This window comes from Tiliqua scincoides, chromosome 1 (assembly GCF_035046505.1).
Source record: "Tiliqua scincoides isolate rTilSci1 chromosome 1, rTilSci1.hap2, whole genome shotgun sequence".
Classification (NCBI taxonomy): Eukaryota; Metazoa; Chordata; class Lepidosauria; order Squamata; family Scincidae; genus Tiliqua; species Tiliqua scincoides.
In genome coordinates, this window is record NC_089821.1 from 129123727 (window position 1) to 129144981 (window position 21255).

At 42.7% G+C, this 21255-nt stretch overlaps 1 protein-coding gene across 1 annotated transcript in view; it reads left to right on the forward strand.

Moving 5' to 3' along the window:
- Window positions 1–21255, forward strand: part of SPAG16 (sperm associated antigen 16) — a 521477-nt gene that overhangs the window by 119952 nt on the left and 380270 nt on the right. The gene's annotated exons all lie outside the window — the stretch shown is intronic.

Below are 21255 nucleotides of genomic sequence, written 5' to 3' on the forward strand. Positions count from 1 at the left end.
CGAACGGAGCCTTTCTCCGGTTGCGTCCAGAGCTGTTCCGAGGCCCGTGGAAGCCACATGCAGCCTCCACAGGCCTCAAAATGACCTCCGGAGGTCCTAGAAGGGCACTTCTGGTTTTGGGGCGAAAACTCTATAGAGACTTTTCTGAGGCTCCCGAAAGCCTCAGAGGCCACTTCTCCGGAGGCGACTGTAACTCTGCTCCAGTCGCCTCTGGAGCCTCTTCTGAGACACGTCGAGGCCACATGCAGCCTCCATGGGCCTCAGAAAGGCCTCTGGAGATCCTAGAGAGGCACTTCTGGTTTTCACCCAGACTAATGAAATCGAATGGAATGAAATTATATTTATTTAACAGCAATGAGAGGAAACTGGATTTTGGTGCTTTTTCCCCTTGTTACAAGGCATTTAAAGGTGGACCTTGGTATCAGTGGTAAGTCAAATCAATGAATACCGAGGTCCCATTTGTACATGTATTAGTCTTCAAGGTGCCACAAGACTCTTTGTTGTTTTTATAGCAACAGACTAACGGCCATTTCCTAGCCAATTTTCCAGTGTGGTGCAGCTGTGCCAATGAGGCATGCACTGCATCCTGCAGTAGGGTAACAGTCACAGAGGCCTCCTCTAGGCAAGGGAACATTTGTTCCCTTTCCCCAGGGCTGCATTGCAGTTGCACCGGCACTGGAAAGGTGGATAGGATTGGGCCCTAACATGGGTACCTCTCTAGAAGTGATTACATTTTATTGTTGTTGAAGTATACCTGCTTCAGTGAAACCATATTCCACTCTAGATGGTAATCTCTAAATGTTTTTTGATCAGTTGGTTATGGATGAACACCCCTACACTTGAATCAGATTGGCTCTGATTTAATGTGATCTAGTGTGCCCTAGAATTAGAAAATAGTTAATGTTTATCTGATTCAAACTGGTCAGTTTTGACTATTATGCACCTGACTGTCAGATTTATTTTTTATGTATTTTATTTTATTGGTATCCGCCTTTGGGAAGGAAGGCAGGGTGAAAAATCGAATTAAATAAATAAATATACCTGAACTACCAATGGGGTCAAATGCTTACACAACTTCCAAGCCTCTCTTCCACACTTCCACAATTCTGTTTCCCCCTCTTCCCACACTGCATCCACAGGACACATGGACACCAAACTCAGAAGCCCAACTCGGGGCTTGTTGAGTCTTCCCCTGCTAAACAGCTGACGCAGACCCGAGAAGCCCCATTGACCAGGCTGGGGATTTACTCAGGATAAGGGGACGAATCTCCCCTTTCACCAAGGAGTCCTTCAGCCTGCTTGTATCCCATGCAGGATACAGTGGCTGGCATTTAGCGCCCGCTACTCCTGTTTGCATTGAACTGGGCTCTAAATGTGTGTTTTAGAGCTCAATTCTATCCAACTTTCCAGTGCCAATGCAGTCGTGCCAATGGGGTGTGTTCTGCATCATATTATGGGAGTACTATCACAGAGGCCTCCTCAAGGTAAGGAAACATTTGTTCCCATACCTTTGCGCTACATTGCACCTGTATTGGTGCTGGAAAGTTGAATAGGATTTGGCCTTTAATGACTTTTTTTGCCTCTCATTTTCTTTTAGTAAGTTGGAAGCTTTATGGTAGTCTCTTGTGTATATGCTGATTAAGAAAGTATTTCCCATTAAGTAACAATAGCATTAAGGTTTATACTGAATTGTCAGCAGGCAGTTTCATGCACAGAGTGTGGGATGGACCTTGGGCTGCTTAGTAGTGTTTCTTACAGACAGTGTTTTATAGAAATGCACCAGGGATGGAAAACTTTTCCCCAGATGAACACAAAATTCATGTTGACAGAGTTTCTAAAAAGGCTGAGAGCAGAGTACATTAGGGCTGTTTGTGAACTGCAAACTCAGACCTTCCCTGCAGGAGTTTTCTCTCACTTGGTCTGTTTTGTTATTGTTGTTTTGAACACTAAGAGAAATGGGTTCTTAATGCCATTTGATTTATTTTTATTTCATCTCTTTACAGCCATACAGTTTGCCAGAGGCTGAATGTTTCTCAATGGAAGTTTTAGAATATGTAAAAGACTACAAGCAACAGCTAGTTTTCCCTCCATACTTATGCTGTATTGCTTATAGTGCATAGACTATTATATCATTGTGGTTTCACATACCTTGCTGTAAATCAGAATTAGAAGTGACAGAGCCAGCCCTACATTCAGGGACAAGGAGTTCTATAAGCTGGGTGCCACTGTATAGATCCTCCTATGTGTCACTGCTAGATGCACCTCTGCCAGTAGTGGAATGTGCAAGAAGGCCCTCTCAGTTGATCTCAGTGGGGAGGCAGCTTCTTATAGGGAGAGGTGGTCCTTCATTACTCTAATCTCAAGCAGTTAGTTTTAAAAAAAGTGTTGGCAAAAAGTGTTGGCACTTTTTCCATTTAAAAAAAGAGAATATAGAACCATTAAAATTTTTTTTTATAAAACCACGTTTTACCAAGACAAATGAGAACTAATTTTAAATTAACTCTAGACAAAAGAAGTCTCAGTTTGCATTTTGGAGTTATTAGATGATGTTAACACAATGTAACTAGAGTGCTTGAAACATGCCATTTTGTTTCAGATCAAATAGTATTTGTAAATTAAACCTTTATTCAAAGCCAAATAGATGATGCTGGCCCGTTCTAATCTTTCATGCATATGCATGTGCTAGTACTTGCATTTGAACAAGCAAGTCTCACCCTGGTCAAAGTCTTTACAAGGTTATGAGCATCTTCCGTGGCTTGAATATTCTTAATCACGCAAGTCAATGGACTGCAGCATAGAAACTACCGTATTCTTGCTGGCCTATTTTTAGACAGGACAGCTACAGCAATGAAATGAAACCACTATCCACATACATGCTTCTATATGCACTGCGTTCATAAGTTAGACCAATTTACATTCTATTTTGATTTGCTAGCTATGCCAATTGAATTCCAAGTACAGTAGAACCTCCAAAGTTGACCACCTCTCTATATTGACCACCTCCTTAAGTTGACCTAAATTTCACAGTATGGACAGACACTGCATATATACTATGGGAGAACAACCTCTCTATATTGACCACCTCCATAAGTTGTATCTTGACCACTTCAACCATTGCACAGAGTATTAATTTACCCTCTGTAAGTTGCCCACTGAACTGTGGGCCTGTGTTTTGTCTGGTTTGTCCCATCTTAGAAAAGCAAGAAGCCACGTGACAATCCCTCCCCTATGCCTGCTAGCGCGTGTGTGAAAGGGTTTTTATAGGTGGGCACACTGCACATAGCCAACAGACCTGTGCTGGCTGCCAATTGTACCTGGACACGTACCAAGTTGTGAGAGACATGAGGTTGCTTGTGCATAGTGAAGCCATTGTGCTTTCACTTTGGTTCCCATCACCAGTGCATTACTTTACACTTATATTGAAACACAACTGCTATTTTGCTGCCTATTCTCCTGGTTTGGAGAGGTCCTTCTGGAGCACTTCACAATCCCTTCTGGTCTTCACCACTCAGAAAAGTTTAGTGTCATCCACAAACTTGTCCACCTCCCTGCTTATCCCTGTCTCCAGGTCATTTATGAAGATGTTGAAAAGCACCAGTCCTAAGACAGATCCTTGAGGCAGTCCACTTTCCACCTCTCTCCACTTTTTTTGTCAATTGCCCATTGACACCCACTCTCTGCTTCCTGGTCCTCAACCAGTTCCCAATCCATGAGAGGACCGGTCCTCTTATTCCCTGACTGTGGTGTTTTCTCAACAGCTTTTAGTGAGGGACCGTATCAAACATGCTACATGCTGTGGTTCTGGCAAGGGATAGCATTGGTCTGCCTGTCTGCTATGAAACCAAGTATTTTTTTTTAACTTACAATTTTTTTTAAGCTTATGAATTTTCAGGGGTTTTTTTAAACACTGATTGTGGGCTGTTTATTCTCTGTCTCTTGATATACATATAGATGATATAACTAGTAAGCATCGCAAAAGGATCAATTCTCATTGATATTTGCAATAAAACTTTTTAAAAATCCAATCGAAATAATAACTTGGCCTTGCATTTGTTGTCCTGGGAGCTAAACATGATAATATTTAAATGCCTTTTTTTCCGTATGTTGACCACCTCCCTATGTTGACCAATTTCCTCCAGTCCCTTGGTTGGTCAACTTATAAAGGTTCTACTGTATTTTTGTCTATCAGTGTTCACTTTTTAACACAGGAGAGTGAATGCAGTTCATGAAAGAGAATGTGGTTCATGAGAGAGAGAGAGAGAGAGACAGAGAGACAGAGAGAGAGAGAAACTGTAGGCCTAGCAAAATGAACTGGGGCTTAGCTGAAGTAGAATCCAGATTGGTAACTTTGCTGTCTAGTATTCCTGCTGCTTTGGAGAAAGTGTGGTTTCCTGATATTGGTCAGTTTTTCCTGCCCCTTTCAAATTTGGGGTGCAGCCTGCAGATGCTTCTGAACTCATCCTTGCTCTTGGAAGCAAAGGGAATGGTGGTAGCCAGAAGTGCTACTTAATTTGTAGCCTGTGGTCCTTTCCTAGTTCAGAAGCATTTGACAATTATCTTCCGCAGCTGACTAATCCTTTTGATAATTGTAATGCAGTGCATTTGAGCTAGGGGGAACAAATATTACCAATATCTTACCAGCTGGCTACTAAGTAATTGTTTTTCATGCTGAGTTCAGATCTATAAAGCCCTCTACAGCTTGGAACTTAACATTTTACACTCTGGATCTATTATCTTGGGAACTATTTTTTTTCTGTTACCAGAAATTTCTAACATTTGCAATAGCTGGCCCCCTTTGGATATAACTCAGGGCCCATCAAATGAGAACACTGACAGCTCAACCACAAGTCCTGCTTAAGTGCTCATTTCAGGCAGTGACCTAGAACAGGTGACCAAGTAGCACTCACCTGAGCCCCATACCTGCTTGGCTGTTGCCTATCTGAACTTATCATCTGTTTGACTGCTGCCTCATCCCCTTCAGGAAAGGGTGCGTATCTCTTCTCCTGCCAGGATTTTTCCAGCCTCCAGTTTAGAAGAAGCAGTGGTAGAAGAAGGTGAGGATGATGCATGATGTCTGGTATGGGGATGGGTAGGTACTGGCTGGTGACCATGCTGAGATGCAGGGCACAAGGCATAGGTGCTGGTGGAAGTGAGGTACTACTCATGTGGGTGCTGGCAGTGCGCTTGTGCTGCTGCCATTGTGCATGCTCACAGTGGGCAGCTGAATTTATCAGGTTGCAGAATTTGGCACTGCCTTAGGCACCTGATTGTCTTGGGCCATGCCTAAATGTGGATGATGAAAAGAGTTGGGCATTCACAGTTGTGGCCCATATTCTGGGACTGATTGTCTAAAAGAGATGCACTTCACTCTTCCCTGGAGATAAATTGTAAAACTGTTTATTCGTTTAGGCCAGGTGTTGGCAAATGTACTAAGGTTGCTGAACAAATTGGAATTCCAATCTCTCCCTGCCCATGACACCCCCCAAACACCAACTTACTGGGAACAGCGGAACCCAAGGACTATGGCAACACGGCTCCAATGCTGTTGCTGCTTTGCAGTGGCTCAGACTTGCCCAGTGGTGGCGCGTTTCATGCACCATCGTGGAGTCTTTGGTGACAGCAGAATGCACATCCCTCTGTCGTAAAAGGGCCCATAAGATTGGGCTTTTAGTTTTATGGCAAATTGGATTCCACTCATAAAACTGTCAGAAATTGTTCCACTGATTTCTGGATAGTTTAGGATCATAGCCAAGGTCAGTGAAAAAAAAAGTCTAAGGGAGACTGTGGAGATTCTCTCTGTTGCAGAAGACTTCAGCAGAAATAAATTTGCTCTCCCATTAAGTGTTATGTACTTTACCTTCTTGCTATATCTTCATGATGCATTTGGTAGACGTATATATTGTATAAGTGAATTATTTATTTTAAGTGGGCAAACTTACAGTGCACAACTTTAAGGGCTGTCCATTTACCTATTACAAATATCCAAGACCCATTAAAGATGTCATGTAGTGAGTAGTGAGGAAACCCAATTAATGCTGTTTCATTGTAATTTATAATGAGTTATGTAGTTGGATGCTTCTTAACTCATTTAGATAAGTTAATGTTTCTAAACAGTATCTTAATGCATTGATTCTTTTAGAGGGAATTTTATATCTCAGTTTATTCTGTGTTATCCAACTGAAACTGCCTTTAATTAAATAAATTTTTGTGTAGAATTGATTGCTATCTTCTCACTCTTTCTCAAATATTTGTTGCCTATGTCATAACCAGTGTCATCAGGGCACTAAAACAAATGGAAGAAGCATATTCTTGGTAGTTTCAATTTATGTTGATTTATTAAGTTAAGGCTTCAATAATCAGAAAATGTAGGTTAACTTTGCTGTCTCACAGTAGGATGGACAGGTTTTTCAGCACCAGGGCACATGTTAAAGGTATACCATGTTTACCTTATGAAACCTGGACTATACCCCAGAGGGTGTCTTCTGCATGTCTGTGAATGCCTGCAATGATCCACCCCAATTAACTTTAATAACTCAGTACCTTTGTTCAGATCATGACCTTTCCTAGAAAAAAGCTATCACGACCTCTTCTCATCCTAGAGCTGAATTAGGCTTCTTCTTATCTATTCCTGTCAAACTCCAGAGTCTGATTAGATGAAACTGTTTTGTAACACACAGAGTCACTTGAGACAATCAGTTCAAAGTTGTGCAAAATTGCCTGCTAAACTGGTCCCTTTCATAATCTCAAGAGCTGAACCTTGTTTAAACTAATACCTGAACTACTTTCTGTGACTCCCTAATGATCAGAGTGCCCTCTCCCTGTTCGAATTTTCTTTGACACTGCACATGGGGTTGCTGGATTTCAAGAACTGCAAAACATAATCCATGTGGCTGTTTATGGTCCATATTACATTCAGATTTAGGCTGAATTTGAACTTCTTTTGGTGTGTATAGAATACCTCCACATGTTATGAATCCAACTAAACACAAGAGGTCAGCAGAAGGACTGAATTTCATGGATGACTCAGAAAAGCAATACATCCTTCTCAGCAAATAATATTTCAAAACTATCAATCCTATTGGTCCATAAGATGCTTTCTTGGTCATAGATACTCTTTTTGATGTATGTAATGTTGGCATCTAACCAATTTATGTTGTAGAATTTGTATAAAGTTTCTGGGAAAAATCCTAAAGGAGTTATTTAACATTGTGTAGACATACTTCAAACAAAAAAACAAGTAGGTGGGCTTATGTACAAAATGGTATAGGTTGGTTTTGATTTTTTTTTTAAATTACTTGATTCAGTTTATTAATGGGGCCTGCTGAGACCTCTCTTCCCTGATATTAATCCTGAAGAGCTATTCCATCAGTACCACTTGGGAGCTTGCAGTAATGTAGAAACTAACTTTCTTTCAATTCATGAAAAGGCTTCCAAGATAAAACATTATTAATTAGTGGATGAAAAGCAGAAATTCACTAGGGGGATCATAAAAGTAATGCTTCTCCTTACGTATTAATTCTCCCCTTCCTTGTCTGCCTTTTTTCCCCCCAAAAATTAAATAGATAACATTAAATTACTGATCAAAAAAGGAAAAGTTTTTCAAGAAAACGAGTAAAGGTCTAACTTGGTGGTGTCAAACATAAGAACCACTGGCTGGATGCAGCCCCCAGGAAGCTTTTTGTCTGACTCCTATTATAATTAGGCTCTCCCAGACCTGCCCTTTCAGCAGTGCTGCTTCTGCCAAGGCTCTGGAAGAAGACTGAAGGAGGCCTCAGAAGGCAAGGAACACTAAGGGGGAAGGGGTAGACCAAAAGTGGTGAGCGGTTTTGCTGCCAAAGTGCCAGGAGATGCTGCCGAGGTGTTGGGAGAGCCTAAATATAATACACGCAGCCCTTTTTAGCTTCTGCAGCGGTGTCACTTCGCAGACTACATCTCAGCTGCTGAAAGGGTGGCATTTCAGGTGCTTCTGAAGAAGCAGCACTGCTGCAGTGACGACCCATGTGATAATTAGACTCTCCCAGAATAATACTTTGACTCTTAATACCTATTGTCATTTGCATTTGCACATTTCTATGTGATAACAATGTACTTCTTTCTGGTCATCATCTGCTTAATGACATCACTTCCTGTTCTCAGCAGGCACCGTGAATGCTATTTGTCCCACTATATGGAATGAGTTTTACACTCCTGGTCTAATTGACTAATCCCATCCCCCACCAGTACACACAGTGCAGTTGTGCTGATGGAGTATGCACTGCATCCAATGGTGGAGGGCGACTAGGAGGCTTGTCAGAGGTTAGTAAAAATATTCTTTGCTTATCTCTGTGTAGGCTCCCCAGCAGCCTATGGATGTCCTCAGATCTATGCCAGCTATATGGCTGGTATCAATCCAAAGAGAGAAAAGAGGTGGGACAGGTTGGAAAAGAGGGAATAAGATTCTGGCGCATGCTGGTTCCACAAAGATCCACCTCCTCCCTTGCCCTCCCTCCTTGAAACTACCCCTTCTTCCCCTCCCTGCCCATGACATGCCCCAGCTGCCAACTTACTCACACCACTGGAGCTTCTTGGAGCCACTGCTGGGAACACTGCATCTCTCACCTTTTACAGCAGTGAGCCAGGCTTTCATGTTCTTTTAAATGGAACTTCTGGCAGTGCAGGGCCCAGATAGGATTGGGCCCCAAGGCTGGATCAGTGCAGCAGAAGAGCAGTATTTACCTGGGTGTAAGTTCCATAGAATTCTATGGGGCTTACTTCTAAGTAGAGATGTCTAGATTGTGCTATGTGAATGTTACAGAAGATACACAGTTGCTGCCAACCCATATTTGCTCCATGTCTCACCTTCACCCACCACAGTTGTGTAGTAAAAAAAGTCATCGAGTTCAGTATTTCTCCACTCCCAACTACCCTCCCAGTAAATTTTCTGCTTTGCAGAGGCAGGGAGACTCTGAATGCAGTGATGTTGCATCACATTTCTTTTTTAAATGTTATGAGAGAGAGGCATGATGGAAACATGAATTGGCAGTGGCAGCGCATTCCCAGTAATATGTATATAGATGTTGAGAGAGACTAACTACAGTAGTTGCAGCACATGAAATGGAATCGCTCAATGGGCTTGAAAGTGCATTAGTTTCACATGTGTTCAGGAAAGTGACTGAGGGATTTTGTACTGAACATGGAAATGCATACATCGTATGTAGTGGTATTTTATCACTCAAGCTGTTCATTCCTCACATAAGTACATTTTTTGGAACAACCAGCATAACAATTGTATGTCTTGTGGAGGAGCTATGCTGCATCACTGTGGCCTGACTGTGTTTTGCCAAAGAGCAATGGTTCTCTTCTATTGAATTTGAAAGCAGCATGCATACCAATGGGTAATGCAACAGCCTTTTTTTTTATTTAATAAAATGCAAGCAGAGGGAACCATCTCGTTGAATAGAAAGCAGACAGAATAAATAGCAGTCTTCTTACATGTGTATGGTTACACCCTTTGTTGCCAGGACCATCAATCTAGAAACAAGTGAAATCCAAAGGCCAATATGAAGTACAGCACTGCTGCAAGAAGACCGATGCACCCAGATGAGGAGTGTGGGACTTTCTTATAGATGCTTACTATGCCTAATTAACTATCAATATATTTGTACTCCCAATAATTTGTAGGAAGGGAAAAAGCATAGGAAGTACAGGTTCAAATGGGGTCCCTCATTTCCAGGGGCCTATCCTTGGAGCAATGCTTGAAGCATAAGAACATTAGAAGAGCCCTGCTGGATCAGGCCAAAGGCCCTTCAAGTCCAGCCTCCTGCATCCCACAGTGGCCCACCAAATGCCCCAGGGAGCACACAAGACCAGACACAACCTGCGTCCCGGTGCCCTCCCCTACATCTGGCAATCAGAGGCAGCCTGCCTCTAAAATCAAGAGCTTGCACATACCTACTATGACTTGTAACCCGTAATGAACTTTTTATTTATTTATTTATTTATTTATTTATTTATTTATTTATTTATTTATTTCCTGCCTTTCCACTCCAGAAAGGAGCACTCAAGTCATTTTCCTCTAGAAATTTGTACAATCCCATCTTAAAGACATCTAGGCAAGAAGCAGTGTTTCCCAAACAGTGGACTGGGACCCATCAAGTGAATTGTGAGCCAATTTTTGGTGGGTCTTGAAAAGTTTCTAAATATTTAAAAAAAACACTTTGCAAGCACCCTTGCCCAGTCTGCAGAAGAAAACTCCAGCAGTGGGAAATCTGAATGGAATGACTGCTCGCATGGCTGGCATACTAACCTGTGGTATGAGGTCATCTTCATACCCCCAAATTAAAATGTCACACTTTCCTATTTTCACTAGTAATTGGAATGCCTTAGATCAGGGGTGTCCAAACTTTTAGGCAGGAGGGCCACATCATCTCTCTGACACTGTGTCGGGGGCCAAATTAATTTACATTTCAAATTTGAATAAATTTACATAAATGAATATATTAGTGATGGAACTTGTATGAATGAATGAATGTTTTGCAATAGCGCAAGGCCTATAAAAATCCTTGCACAAAGCAAGACTAGCCTTTCCTTCACTGCTACTGCTACATCACAGATGTGAAACAGCAAGCAGTGGAGGGAACCCTTGTCCCACAGCTCATGTGAGAGGTCAAACAGTCATCTTCACACTGAGAGCAGTTGCGTCAGGCCAGCATGGGCTCCAGCAAGTCTCCGAAGGGCCAGATGCTCATTGGAGACTGGGGGCTCCCCGCGGGCCAGATTGTGAGTCCCTGAGGGCCACAAGTGGCCCCCGGGCCGGGGTTTGGGCACCCCTGCCTTAGATCACATGTGAACCCAGTTTTGTGAAGCCTGGAAGTCCCTAACTGGACATCTTGTTATCCACTTCTGCCTTCTGGGTACCCTGGAATGACTGTAAAAAAGATTTGGGGGAACACTCCTTGAAGTGTCTAGCAAATGTCTACACGCATTCTATATGTAAGGTCTCTAACAGCCTCAGGAGCACAGGACCCTGATTATTAATTAATAAATTGTTAAACAGCAATGTTATTTCTTTCTATATCTTTTTTTTGTCTAGTAAAGCTACGTAGGTTGTGATTGTCATTTTAAAAAGTGGGTCCCAGTGTGAAAATGTTTGGGAAGTACTGCCTCAGAGCATTCCAAGATCAGATAAACATGGGCAAAATGAAGACTCGCTGAATTAAAATAGATTGTTAGGGATGGGGAGAGACAGACAATGCTGGTCATCTGACCACTACCAATTTGAGAAGAATTAACCACTTCAGGCCAAAATCAGCAGATAATGCACAAGGTCTGTGCACATTAGTCTCTCCTTGTGATGACAGTGGTCTTCCATCATTTTCCACTGGAGACCATAAGCCCTTATAAATGAGGAAATTTCCCCCCCTTTCATTTCTTACAGTCTAGTTATCATATTTTTTTTAAAAAAAATTATTGTAAATATTAATATTCCTACCTTCTAATTCTGGGGAGAAACCTAGGTCTCTGGGGGATGGATAACCAGATTTTCCTTGTTCTGTTTTTTCATTTGTTCTCTTGTTCACTCTGGCCTCTGCTCTACTTCTTTTGAATCCTGGTTTATGTATAGGAATTTCTAAAATTAATTCTGCAATTGGACTATGTGTAGTTTTGGCAATGTTTTAGTTCCTTCTGATGTTTGCATCGTTGCCCCTGTCTGTGTTACTTTTGCACATATGTGCCTGAATAAAATGTGCATAACTTGATGCGTACAGAAACAATCCTGATGTGATCACATATATTACTGTATCAAAATTATTTTTGTATAGTATTTTGCTAACGCATCCATGCACTTCTATGCATTGGTAAAATATCACACAACATAATATTGAAACAACCATCTAATTGTGATGTAGTTACATCAAATTTGCTTTATGTGAAGTTAACGCACATGGACATTGGTAATACACCATGCAAAAAGGATTTGAATACAATAGTCTATATATGGTCATATCAAGATGCTATTGTAGTGGTACAGCAGGAGGGAGACACAAATGAACTGAGTGAACCGAAAGCTGTAGGAAAACTAAGCATGTACAGTGCTCTGTACACAATTTGGAAGTATGGCAGACTATGCTACTGAACAAATTAGTAACCTCATAGGCTATTAAAGCATAATTTTCAGTAGCATTTATGAGAGTTTTAGAGTCCAAATCTATGGGCATGTTATGCCAGTGAAATGTGTGTTAACACACTTAATGCACATAACACAGTTCATAGCAGTTTCAAATGCAATTGTGAGCGCAGCCTGGCTGCCACAAGCAGCGAGCAGCCAGGTCCCTGCTCCGTTAGAGCAGGGACACCCGCTGGTGTAGGTAAGACCATGGAATGATGAAAAGGGAGGAAAAGGAACTGGGGATGAGGGTGGACTGGACCCAGGAGTGGCGTTGATTTGGTGGCAGTGATGCCCACCTAACTGCCTAATCCTAACTGCCTTCCCAGGCCTGATCTGCCTTCCTTGGTCAATGCAGACTTGGGCTGGTGGGTCTCCTCAGATCTACAACCAGCTCTTTTGCTGGCATAAATCGGGACACCCTTGGGGGCGGGGCAGGCCTGGAAGAGGAGATAATTTAGCATGCACCTCTGCTACCAAGATCTTTACTCTTTCACCCTCAGTTCCTCCAATGGCTTACTCCCCACCCTAATCCTCCCCCATCACCAATCTATTGGTGATGATGCAGAGTTGGAAGAGGTTCAGCAGGCTGTCTGGTTTGCCGTGGTGGCTGTGGACTGCCTAATACACTGATGGATACGAGATTTGTCAGTGTAAGGCCCTTGATAAGTTTCAACCAAAATATTTTTAAATATACGTACTTTACGGTTTTCAGATCTGAGACCAGACATTCTTCTCCACACCCATTCAGTGCCATCTGAAATGTTTCTCCTGCCCTTGCCTAAAATTGAGGCCAGCTCTAGAAGGCTTAGACCAGGTTACAAAAGCTAAATTATGTTGTTTTGAAGTTGGATAACTTGCAGACTCATTTGATGCTATTTGTGAAGCAAAAATTTCAAAGGCTCTCAAGATACACATACATTATAAGGCAGATAACTGTAAAAAACAAGATTAGAAACATTCAATGCAACATTTTTATGAGGCACACATTATAAAATATTACAGGAGATTCAAAAGCAGATGTCGACAGTATTTTAATTCCTCTGGTAGTTCAGTGGAAACTAGGTGTGGAGTGTCCCTTAATACCAGTGAAAAAGGACTGTGAATTTAATTTGAGGTTGAATTTGATATTGGTAAGTATGGTAAGGTTGAATTTGATATTGGTAAGTATGTGACTTCAGTGTCTCAAAAACTATAAACATCTTAGTTCAATCTTTACCATGGGATCAATATTTTCTTTTATGTCGAAGATCACGCAAACTACTTTTAGTGACATAAATGTATTATGTCAACAGTTTATAAATGTATTGTGCCAAAAGAGGAACTCCACATTGTCACTTGCTTACTCCGCACCACCCTAAATAAAGACACCAGACTGCGGTTTGGGATTTAAATGGGCCATTTTATTAACTAACATTACAAACTGCAGCAGGGCAAATTGCCAACAACTTACTAAGCTAATGTGTGGGGTACTTAATTGGGGGAAACGGGCCTAGTTGTCTACCTCCCCCCTTAGTTCTCATAGGACATAGCAACAGACTCAAGGCCATGCTTCATCGCAGACAGAGCCCGCCTATCATTGACACCCCTGTGGGGGCAAGCCAACAGGACAAGCAGGCTTGTGGGGAAAACTACCACACCGCCAGCAGGTTTAGCAGTGGGGTTAAACTGCCCACCTCTTGGAGTTGGACAGGCATCATAAGACTGGACAGTGGCGCCCCACAACCTTGCTAGCTTTAGTTGGATACCAAGATTTTTACCCCTGCCTGCCCGGCCCCGCACATAACCTGAAAGTGACCAGGGTAGGGGGATTAAACGGGTAGATCGAATTGTCCCTAACCACCACCCGACCTCGCCAGTCTGGGGTAGGCAAAAAACTATCACACCAAGGCTAATTTGGTTGATAGCAAAAAATTTGTACCCGGTTTTCCAGGAGCGGCCAGCTAATGTCAGACTGGGTAAAGGGCAGGTGGGCGGGGGTTGCCGGCTGGAGTGAACTGAGCCCAGCCAGGAGCGTCCGCGCCTGCCTGGAGCTCAGTTTCCGCCTCTTCTGAGCTGCCTGGCCAATCAGCAGCCTGGGGATGAGCCTGGCTGCATGAGGCTGGGAGGGGATGCGATGGTGATCGCTCCTTCCTTTCCCCCTGGGCTGCTGGCTAATCACGTGCCTCCACCGCAGCCTGGCTACATGAGGCTGGGCGGGGGCAAGCAGCTGCTAGCGCCTGATTGGCGCTAACAGTGATTCAGAGCCTAGCCATGTTTTCTGATTACATTATGACTTTGTCCTGAATCAACAGCAGCATTCTGCTGACAAGTGTATCTTAGTCAGAATTTGGTTTTGTTAGGGAAATGGAGACCCAACTGAAGTGGCTGCAGGGGCAGCGGTCAGAGAGGGGTAGGAGGAAGATTCAGAGAGCGGGGTTTGACACTCCCAACACAACCCTCTGCTTGACATAACCACTTCAGTCATCCTCATGGCTGGACCAACCCAGCTATAAGACTATGATGCTCCCTGGATATGTCAGAAGTGTGTTTCAGTGCTTGTTTGTATGTGTTGATTCTGGGGATTTTAAGCCATTAAACTCTGTGTCTAGGATATACCGATTCAGCCTGCTGGTCTGGGATCACATAACTGAATTTCTTCTAAACAAAAACGACCCACACACAGGAGGCTAGCATGATGGAGAGAGAGCTTTCACCTGACATGTTGATTTTCTTTGTGCTGAGCATTTTTTTCTATGGCACTAATTACTTTTTAAACCCCCACTTGCAGACTGAATTGGTACAGCCAAGTCTCATGTTTCCCACTTAAGTGAGATTTAGGTCAGGATGTGTTCGTAGATAGACTATAACAGCATTTCTCAACGTTTGTCCTCTGCTGTATCACTTCGCATGGTCCACCTACTGGAGGTACCACTGGTGATTATGAACCCAATTCTGAGCTTGGCGCGCCAGTTCATTGCTGGTGTGCACTGTTGCAAACATGCCATAAGGCATGTTTGCAGGCCCTAGCACCGGTGCTCCGAAGGTGCTAGCCCAGTGCCAGGCATTTCGCTGCTCAGCGGTCCTGCAGACCGCTGAGCAGCAGAGAGATAGTTGGAGGTGTGGGGGAGGTGGGAAGGAGACGTTCTGGGGAGGGGGGAGGTGGAGGGAGAGTGGGGAGAGGGCAGGGAGGAGGCATTCCAGGGTGAGGGAGTGGGGCGGTAGGGAACAGGGCTTTGCTCCAATGGATCTAGAGCCTCTGTGTTGGGCTGGCCGCCAGACACAGAGGCTCTTGATTCTACAACAACCTTTGGGTTGCCGTAGAATCGAGTAGCCCCATTGCGGGACTACTTGCTTCTTCCGAGGAGCCACCAGCGGCTGTCTGGGGCTTGCTGGATGCAGCGGCAGCCATTTTTGGCGCTACTGCAGCCCCATTCGCTGGGCAGCTCAGGATTGGGCTGTAAGTCATCACCAGTTGGGAGACCAGATTCAATGCACAAACAGCGGTAAGAGGCTCAGGGCAGGCTGGAGGGCTTTTTCAAGTGAGGAAAAATATGCTTTGGAGTTCTGCCTGCTCAGCCAAGCCTCCTATTGCTGTTTGTTGCATTGCATTGCTGGTTGCACTGCCAGGTGGCAGGTGTCCAAGGGTCCTGCTCATACCACTAGACACCACCTCAGGTACCACCGGTGGTATCCATACCACTGGTTGAGAAACACTGGACTATAATATATGGTGGCATGAAAATAATATTTTTTCAGTTTCAGGAATACATAGATGAATGACATACCAGATTCTTGCTGTTAAAAACAGGATTATTTCTGGTTATTTGGCTAGGCTTTTAATGTAGTTTTGCTCACTCAAATGACAACGGTTCTGTGAAAAATTAGGGCATGTTAATGCCCTCTTATATGTCTCTCTTCCCCATTACCAGTTTTTTTTTTAAAAAAAAAAATGCTAACACTGTGTCATTTCTTCCTTGTAACAGTTGCTCTTAGCCCTCAGGAAATACAAAATAAAAATAATTACAGCTTCCCATTAGAACAGGGTATTTAGTACACAGTATACTGAATAAAATAAGAGCCATTAGTGGAGCTGCAAGCACAAACCCCAAAGCAATCATGACTCAGTGATATTAAATTAAAAAAGGACATTGAAATGTTGAACTTGCTATTGTAAACATTATTCTCCCATAACATCTCTCTTTTATTCTGATGGTACTGCCTGTATGACACTTGGTTAGCAGCACTGAAAGCACTTCCCAGTATTTCAGGTCTGTTATTATTTCTTATTACTGTAGATTATGTGGTCAGTCAGTGATAGAGAAAGTCCAGTCCTCTAGAACAGGGGTGCCCAAACCCCAGCCTGGGGGCCACTTGCAGCCCTTGGGGGCTCCCAATCCAGCCTGCAGGGAGCCCCCAATCTGAGCCTCTGGCCCTCTGGAGACTTGCTGGAGCCTGTGCTGGCCCAACGCAACTGCTCTCAGCGTGAGGACAACTGTTCTACCTCTCCCCTCAGCTGTGGTTATCCCTCCACTACTTGCTGTTTCACATCTGTGATGCAGCAGTGGCAGTGAAGAAAAGGCTGGCCTTGCTTTGTGCAACATCTTTTGTAGGCCTTGAGCTACTGCATGACCTTCATTCATTTATATAAGTTCCATCTCTAATAAATTCATTTGTGTAAATTTATTCAAATTTTAAATGTAAATTAATTTTTTTCCCCAGTCCCCTACACAGTGCCAGAGAGATGATGTGGCCCTCCTGCCAAAATGTTTGGACACCCCTGCTCTAGAATATGAAACTATTGTGAAGCAGTGATATGGAACAGAGAGAGTAGTGTGGGTGAAAAATCATGAAGCATAGCTTAGAAGAGTGCATACATGAACTATGTACAAGAGTGCATAGGATATAGTCTTTTACTATATACTATATACTATAGCCGCCCTGGGTCCCGTTAGGGAGAAGGGCGGGATAAAAATAAAGTTTTATTATTTTATTATTTTTATTATTTACTACTTAATGTTACTATCAACCCAATCTTATATTTACCACAGTAAGGCTGCAATCCTATCCTCACTTTCCTGGGAGTAATTCCCATTGAACATAATAGGACTTACTTCTGAGTAGACCTGCTTAGGATTGTACCCTAAGCATTTTACTGTGGGTGAAAAGTCATGAAGTCAGCATAGCTTAGAAGCATTCATACAAATTCTGCAGGATATAGTCTTTTACTACTTAATGTTACTATCAGCCCAATCCTATACTTATTTCCACACGTTTGTTCCTCCTTTTGCAATGGTGCTGATTGCTGTAAAGCAGTCTGCGCCTGTCGCCAAAGGCGCTCTGACAGTGTGCAGCTTATCACACTGCCAGCAGCATCAGCAGCAAGGCCTGGGTCTTCCTGACAGCAGTGTGTCTCCCACTTCTTGATGACTTAGGTAAGTCTTTGGGAGAGGTGGCAGTGGTGGCCAGAAGACGGATCAGAGGCAGGAAGTGGGAGAACTGGGGTGGGAAGGGCAAGGAATGGGCTGATCAGGTTATGGGAGGGAGCAGGATTGGCAGTGCTGGCACCCCCAATATCTTAACTCCTTTCCCAGGTCTGATCCTGCAGCATGGGTTAATGTGGACCTGCACCAGCAAAATAATTGTTGCAGGTTCAAGAAGACCCCTCCATGCCGCAGAGGCTTACATCTAGGTAAGGGAATGATTGTTCCCTTATCTCGAGGAGACTTTTGCAAAAACAAACAAATAAAAACAAAAAACAAAAAAACCACCATAGGATGCAGCGGTTGCCATTTTGACACTTCTGCATCAACGGGTGGTGGAAAGGATTGGGCTCTTCGTTTCATATTGTGCCAAAGTAAACTTGATGTTTTAAAAAGGAAACTTAGGAGTCATACTATATTCCATTTTATTTCAAAGTCAGCGATTCTGGACATAGACAATTATGTTCCTCTTGGAAGACAGATGGAAAGATACTGCAAACATTATATGTTCAGTCTGGGGAAGCAATCAAGGTGAACCTGATGGATCTAGCTTACGTTCTGGGTTGGCTAGTTTTGTGTCAGAAACTGGTCAACTAGTCATGATTCTAGGCCCAACCTGTCCTAAGGAGGTGGAAACATAACGTACCATTTGTAGACAAATGGAATCTTTTTCTTATTTATTGTATTATGCATTGCCAATAACTTGGACTTATGCAGTGTATATGTGGTTTATTTAAGTCACCCATCACTGCAACACCTTATCCTTCAGCTGCCTCTCTTATTTCTTTCTCAAAGTCAAGATCACCCTTGGCATTTTAGTCAGGCTGGCTTGTACTATTGCTAAGTTACTTGATATTGTAAAAATTGTAACAAACAGGTACATTCATTCCATATGCATCAAATAATTCATTATTTTGAGTGCCTGGTATTTCCACTCACATTTTTTCTTCAGAAGAGTCTGTTCCCCCAAAGTTTTCAATTTTGTTGGACTCACCATGCTCTTTGACATACAGAGCTATAGCATCTTGAATAAACCCTTTCCTATCCTTTCTGATGAGTTTATGTTCCACTAGTTTTCTCTGTCTCTGATAGCATAGCACACAGGCCAGCTATCAGACTTAAAACCATATGATGTAAGTTATATACAGTGATTACTAGTAAGGTAATGTTCAAGAAGCCACACTTTCAGATGTCTTATTACAAACTACTTTGTGTTCCCCATTCTTTTTCAAATGGGTAGAGGGGATGAGCAGTCTTCGAACCAGAAACAGAATTTGCTTACTGAATCCATGTACCAAATTTCACAATGATATCTCATTGTTAATTATTTATGACATGTTTATCCCATCTTTAAGTGCCCCCAAATCAGCATACAAATCAAGCAAACAAAGAAAAGGAGGGGGTAGCCACCAGACAGAAAGGGGGTAACTTTCAAACTGGTGCAGAAGAAAAGGACTGATTTTTCCTTTTTTTTTTTTTAACCCAATTTGTTTTGGCTATGCCTTCTACAGTGGCAGAAATGACTGTTCACTTGTCAAAAAAAAGATACATGAAATCATAGCCAGGGATAACAATGATACAGCAAAACATGTTGCCCTTACTCTGTTTTTCCCCGGAAGTGATTACTCTTCGATATTGCCTTACATGCTGCAAGTGGCAAGCCTAGTGATATGCTGCCAGTATATCATTTGCAGAATCTTTATTGGCATATTCCACACATACATACACAAACACTCAGTTCACAGACTTGAAGAGTAATAATGATTCCCAGAATGTTAGAAAATAACAACCCATTTCCCTAGTGCTATTGGCTGAACTATGATGTTTTGGGAGATACTTTAGAAAAGCCGCTATAGTCTCAATTATAGTCTCACAGCCCAATCCTATCCACACTTTCATGGGAGTAAGCCCCATTGACTCAAATGGAACTTACTTCTGAGTAGACATGCATAGGATTGGGCTGTCAGTTGGATCCTCAGATGGCAACAGATTCTTCAACTGAGTATCGTCTGAACAGTCTGCCCACTTGTTCAGATAGGGAGCTAAATATTTCTTATGGGCCATTAGATGGAGTGCGCAATGCAAGATCATGTGAGAAAGAGATTCTACCATACCCAGCTCACACCTACAGTATCTTTCATTATAAAGGATCTTTTTAAATCTGCCAGTACGCACTGCCAGTGGCAAGCCTAGTTAAAATAGCACATTCTGGTTATCCAGTCTAACTTTCTATAGTCTATTATTTTACAGCAATATTTATAATAGTGTTCAAGTTCAAGTAGCTTAACATGCCATATTTTTTTTACTTGTCTGAGACTCGTAAGGTGGGAATCCTGTGTAAGTAGAGTCACCGAGCCATCATTAGTAGTGTGTTCTGGAATCATTCAGGTACCTCTCTGTTGTATGTTGCTTATTTATTTTTTCTGTCATGTTTTTTCAGAATATTATTATTATTATTATTATTATTATTATTATTATTATTATTATTACTACTACTACTACTACTACTATTACTACTACTACTACTACTACTACTACAGTATTTATATACCGCTTTGCAACTAAAAATTCACAAAGCAGTTTACAGAGAAAAATCAAATAACTAAATGGCTCCCTGTCCCAAAAGGGCTCACAATCTAAAAAGATGCAAAAGAATACCAGCAGACAGCCACTAGAACTGCTGGGGTGAGATGGGCCAGTTATAAGTTCTTTATAGTTATTTTAGCAATTTGAATGTCTGGTTTCAAATCTGTATGGTAGTTTTGGCCAAGAAATAGCGAGTTGCCCAAGGCTATTCAGTGAATTTTGTACTGAAGTAGGGCTTTTTATTTCCCACTTTTTCTGTATAATTCCCAATAGTTGTACAGTTATCTGGAGGCTTGTAGTATTGCTAAACTACCCAGTTTGTAAAAAATTGTAACAAACAGATACATTCATTTCACATGAATTAAATTCCTGTTTCTTAGCAGGGGCTTCAGCAGAATTTTGAGGCAGAGATGCAAAGAAATAAAGCTGTGTTGCCCACTCTATGTATCTTTAATAGGAGTTTTTTATTAAACAATTAGAAGAATAGAACCATTGAAGCTTCTGGAGTTTGGAGAAAAGTATAGTATATCAAGAAGGGTATGAGACTGCAATCCTAGCCACACTTTCCTGAGAGTAAGCTCCATTGACTGTAATGAAACTTTTAAGTAGACAGGCATAGGATTGGGCTCTCAGTCTGTAACCTATTTTCAAGATGTCAGACAATTTGCAATGTTCTTAGGGCTCGATCCTAGCTTCATGCGCTGGCTCACTGCCGACACGTACTGTTGCAAACATGCCATAAGGCACATTTGCGGGCCCTAGTGCCAGTGCTCTACCGGTTCTAGCCAAGCACTGGCAGGCACTGGACTAGTGCCAGTGGAGCACCGGTGCTCTGCCACTTAGCAGTCGCATTGATCACCGAGCAGCAGAGAGGTAGGTGGGGGCGTGGGGGGACATAGGGAGAAAGCATTCCAGGGCAGGGGATGGTGGGTGGAGGGCAGGGAGAGGGTGGGCAGGAGGTGTGCCGGGGGAGGGAGCAGGGCGGGAGGCCGCCCAACACAGAGGCTTTTACTTCTACTCTGACTCTTAGGTCACCATAGAAGTGAGTAGTCCCATTGCAGG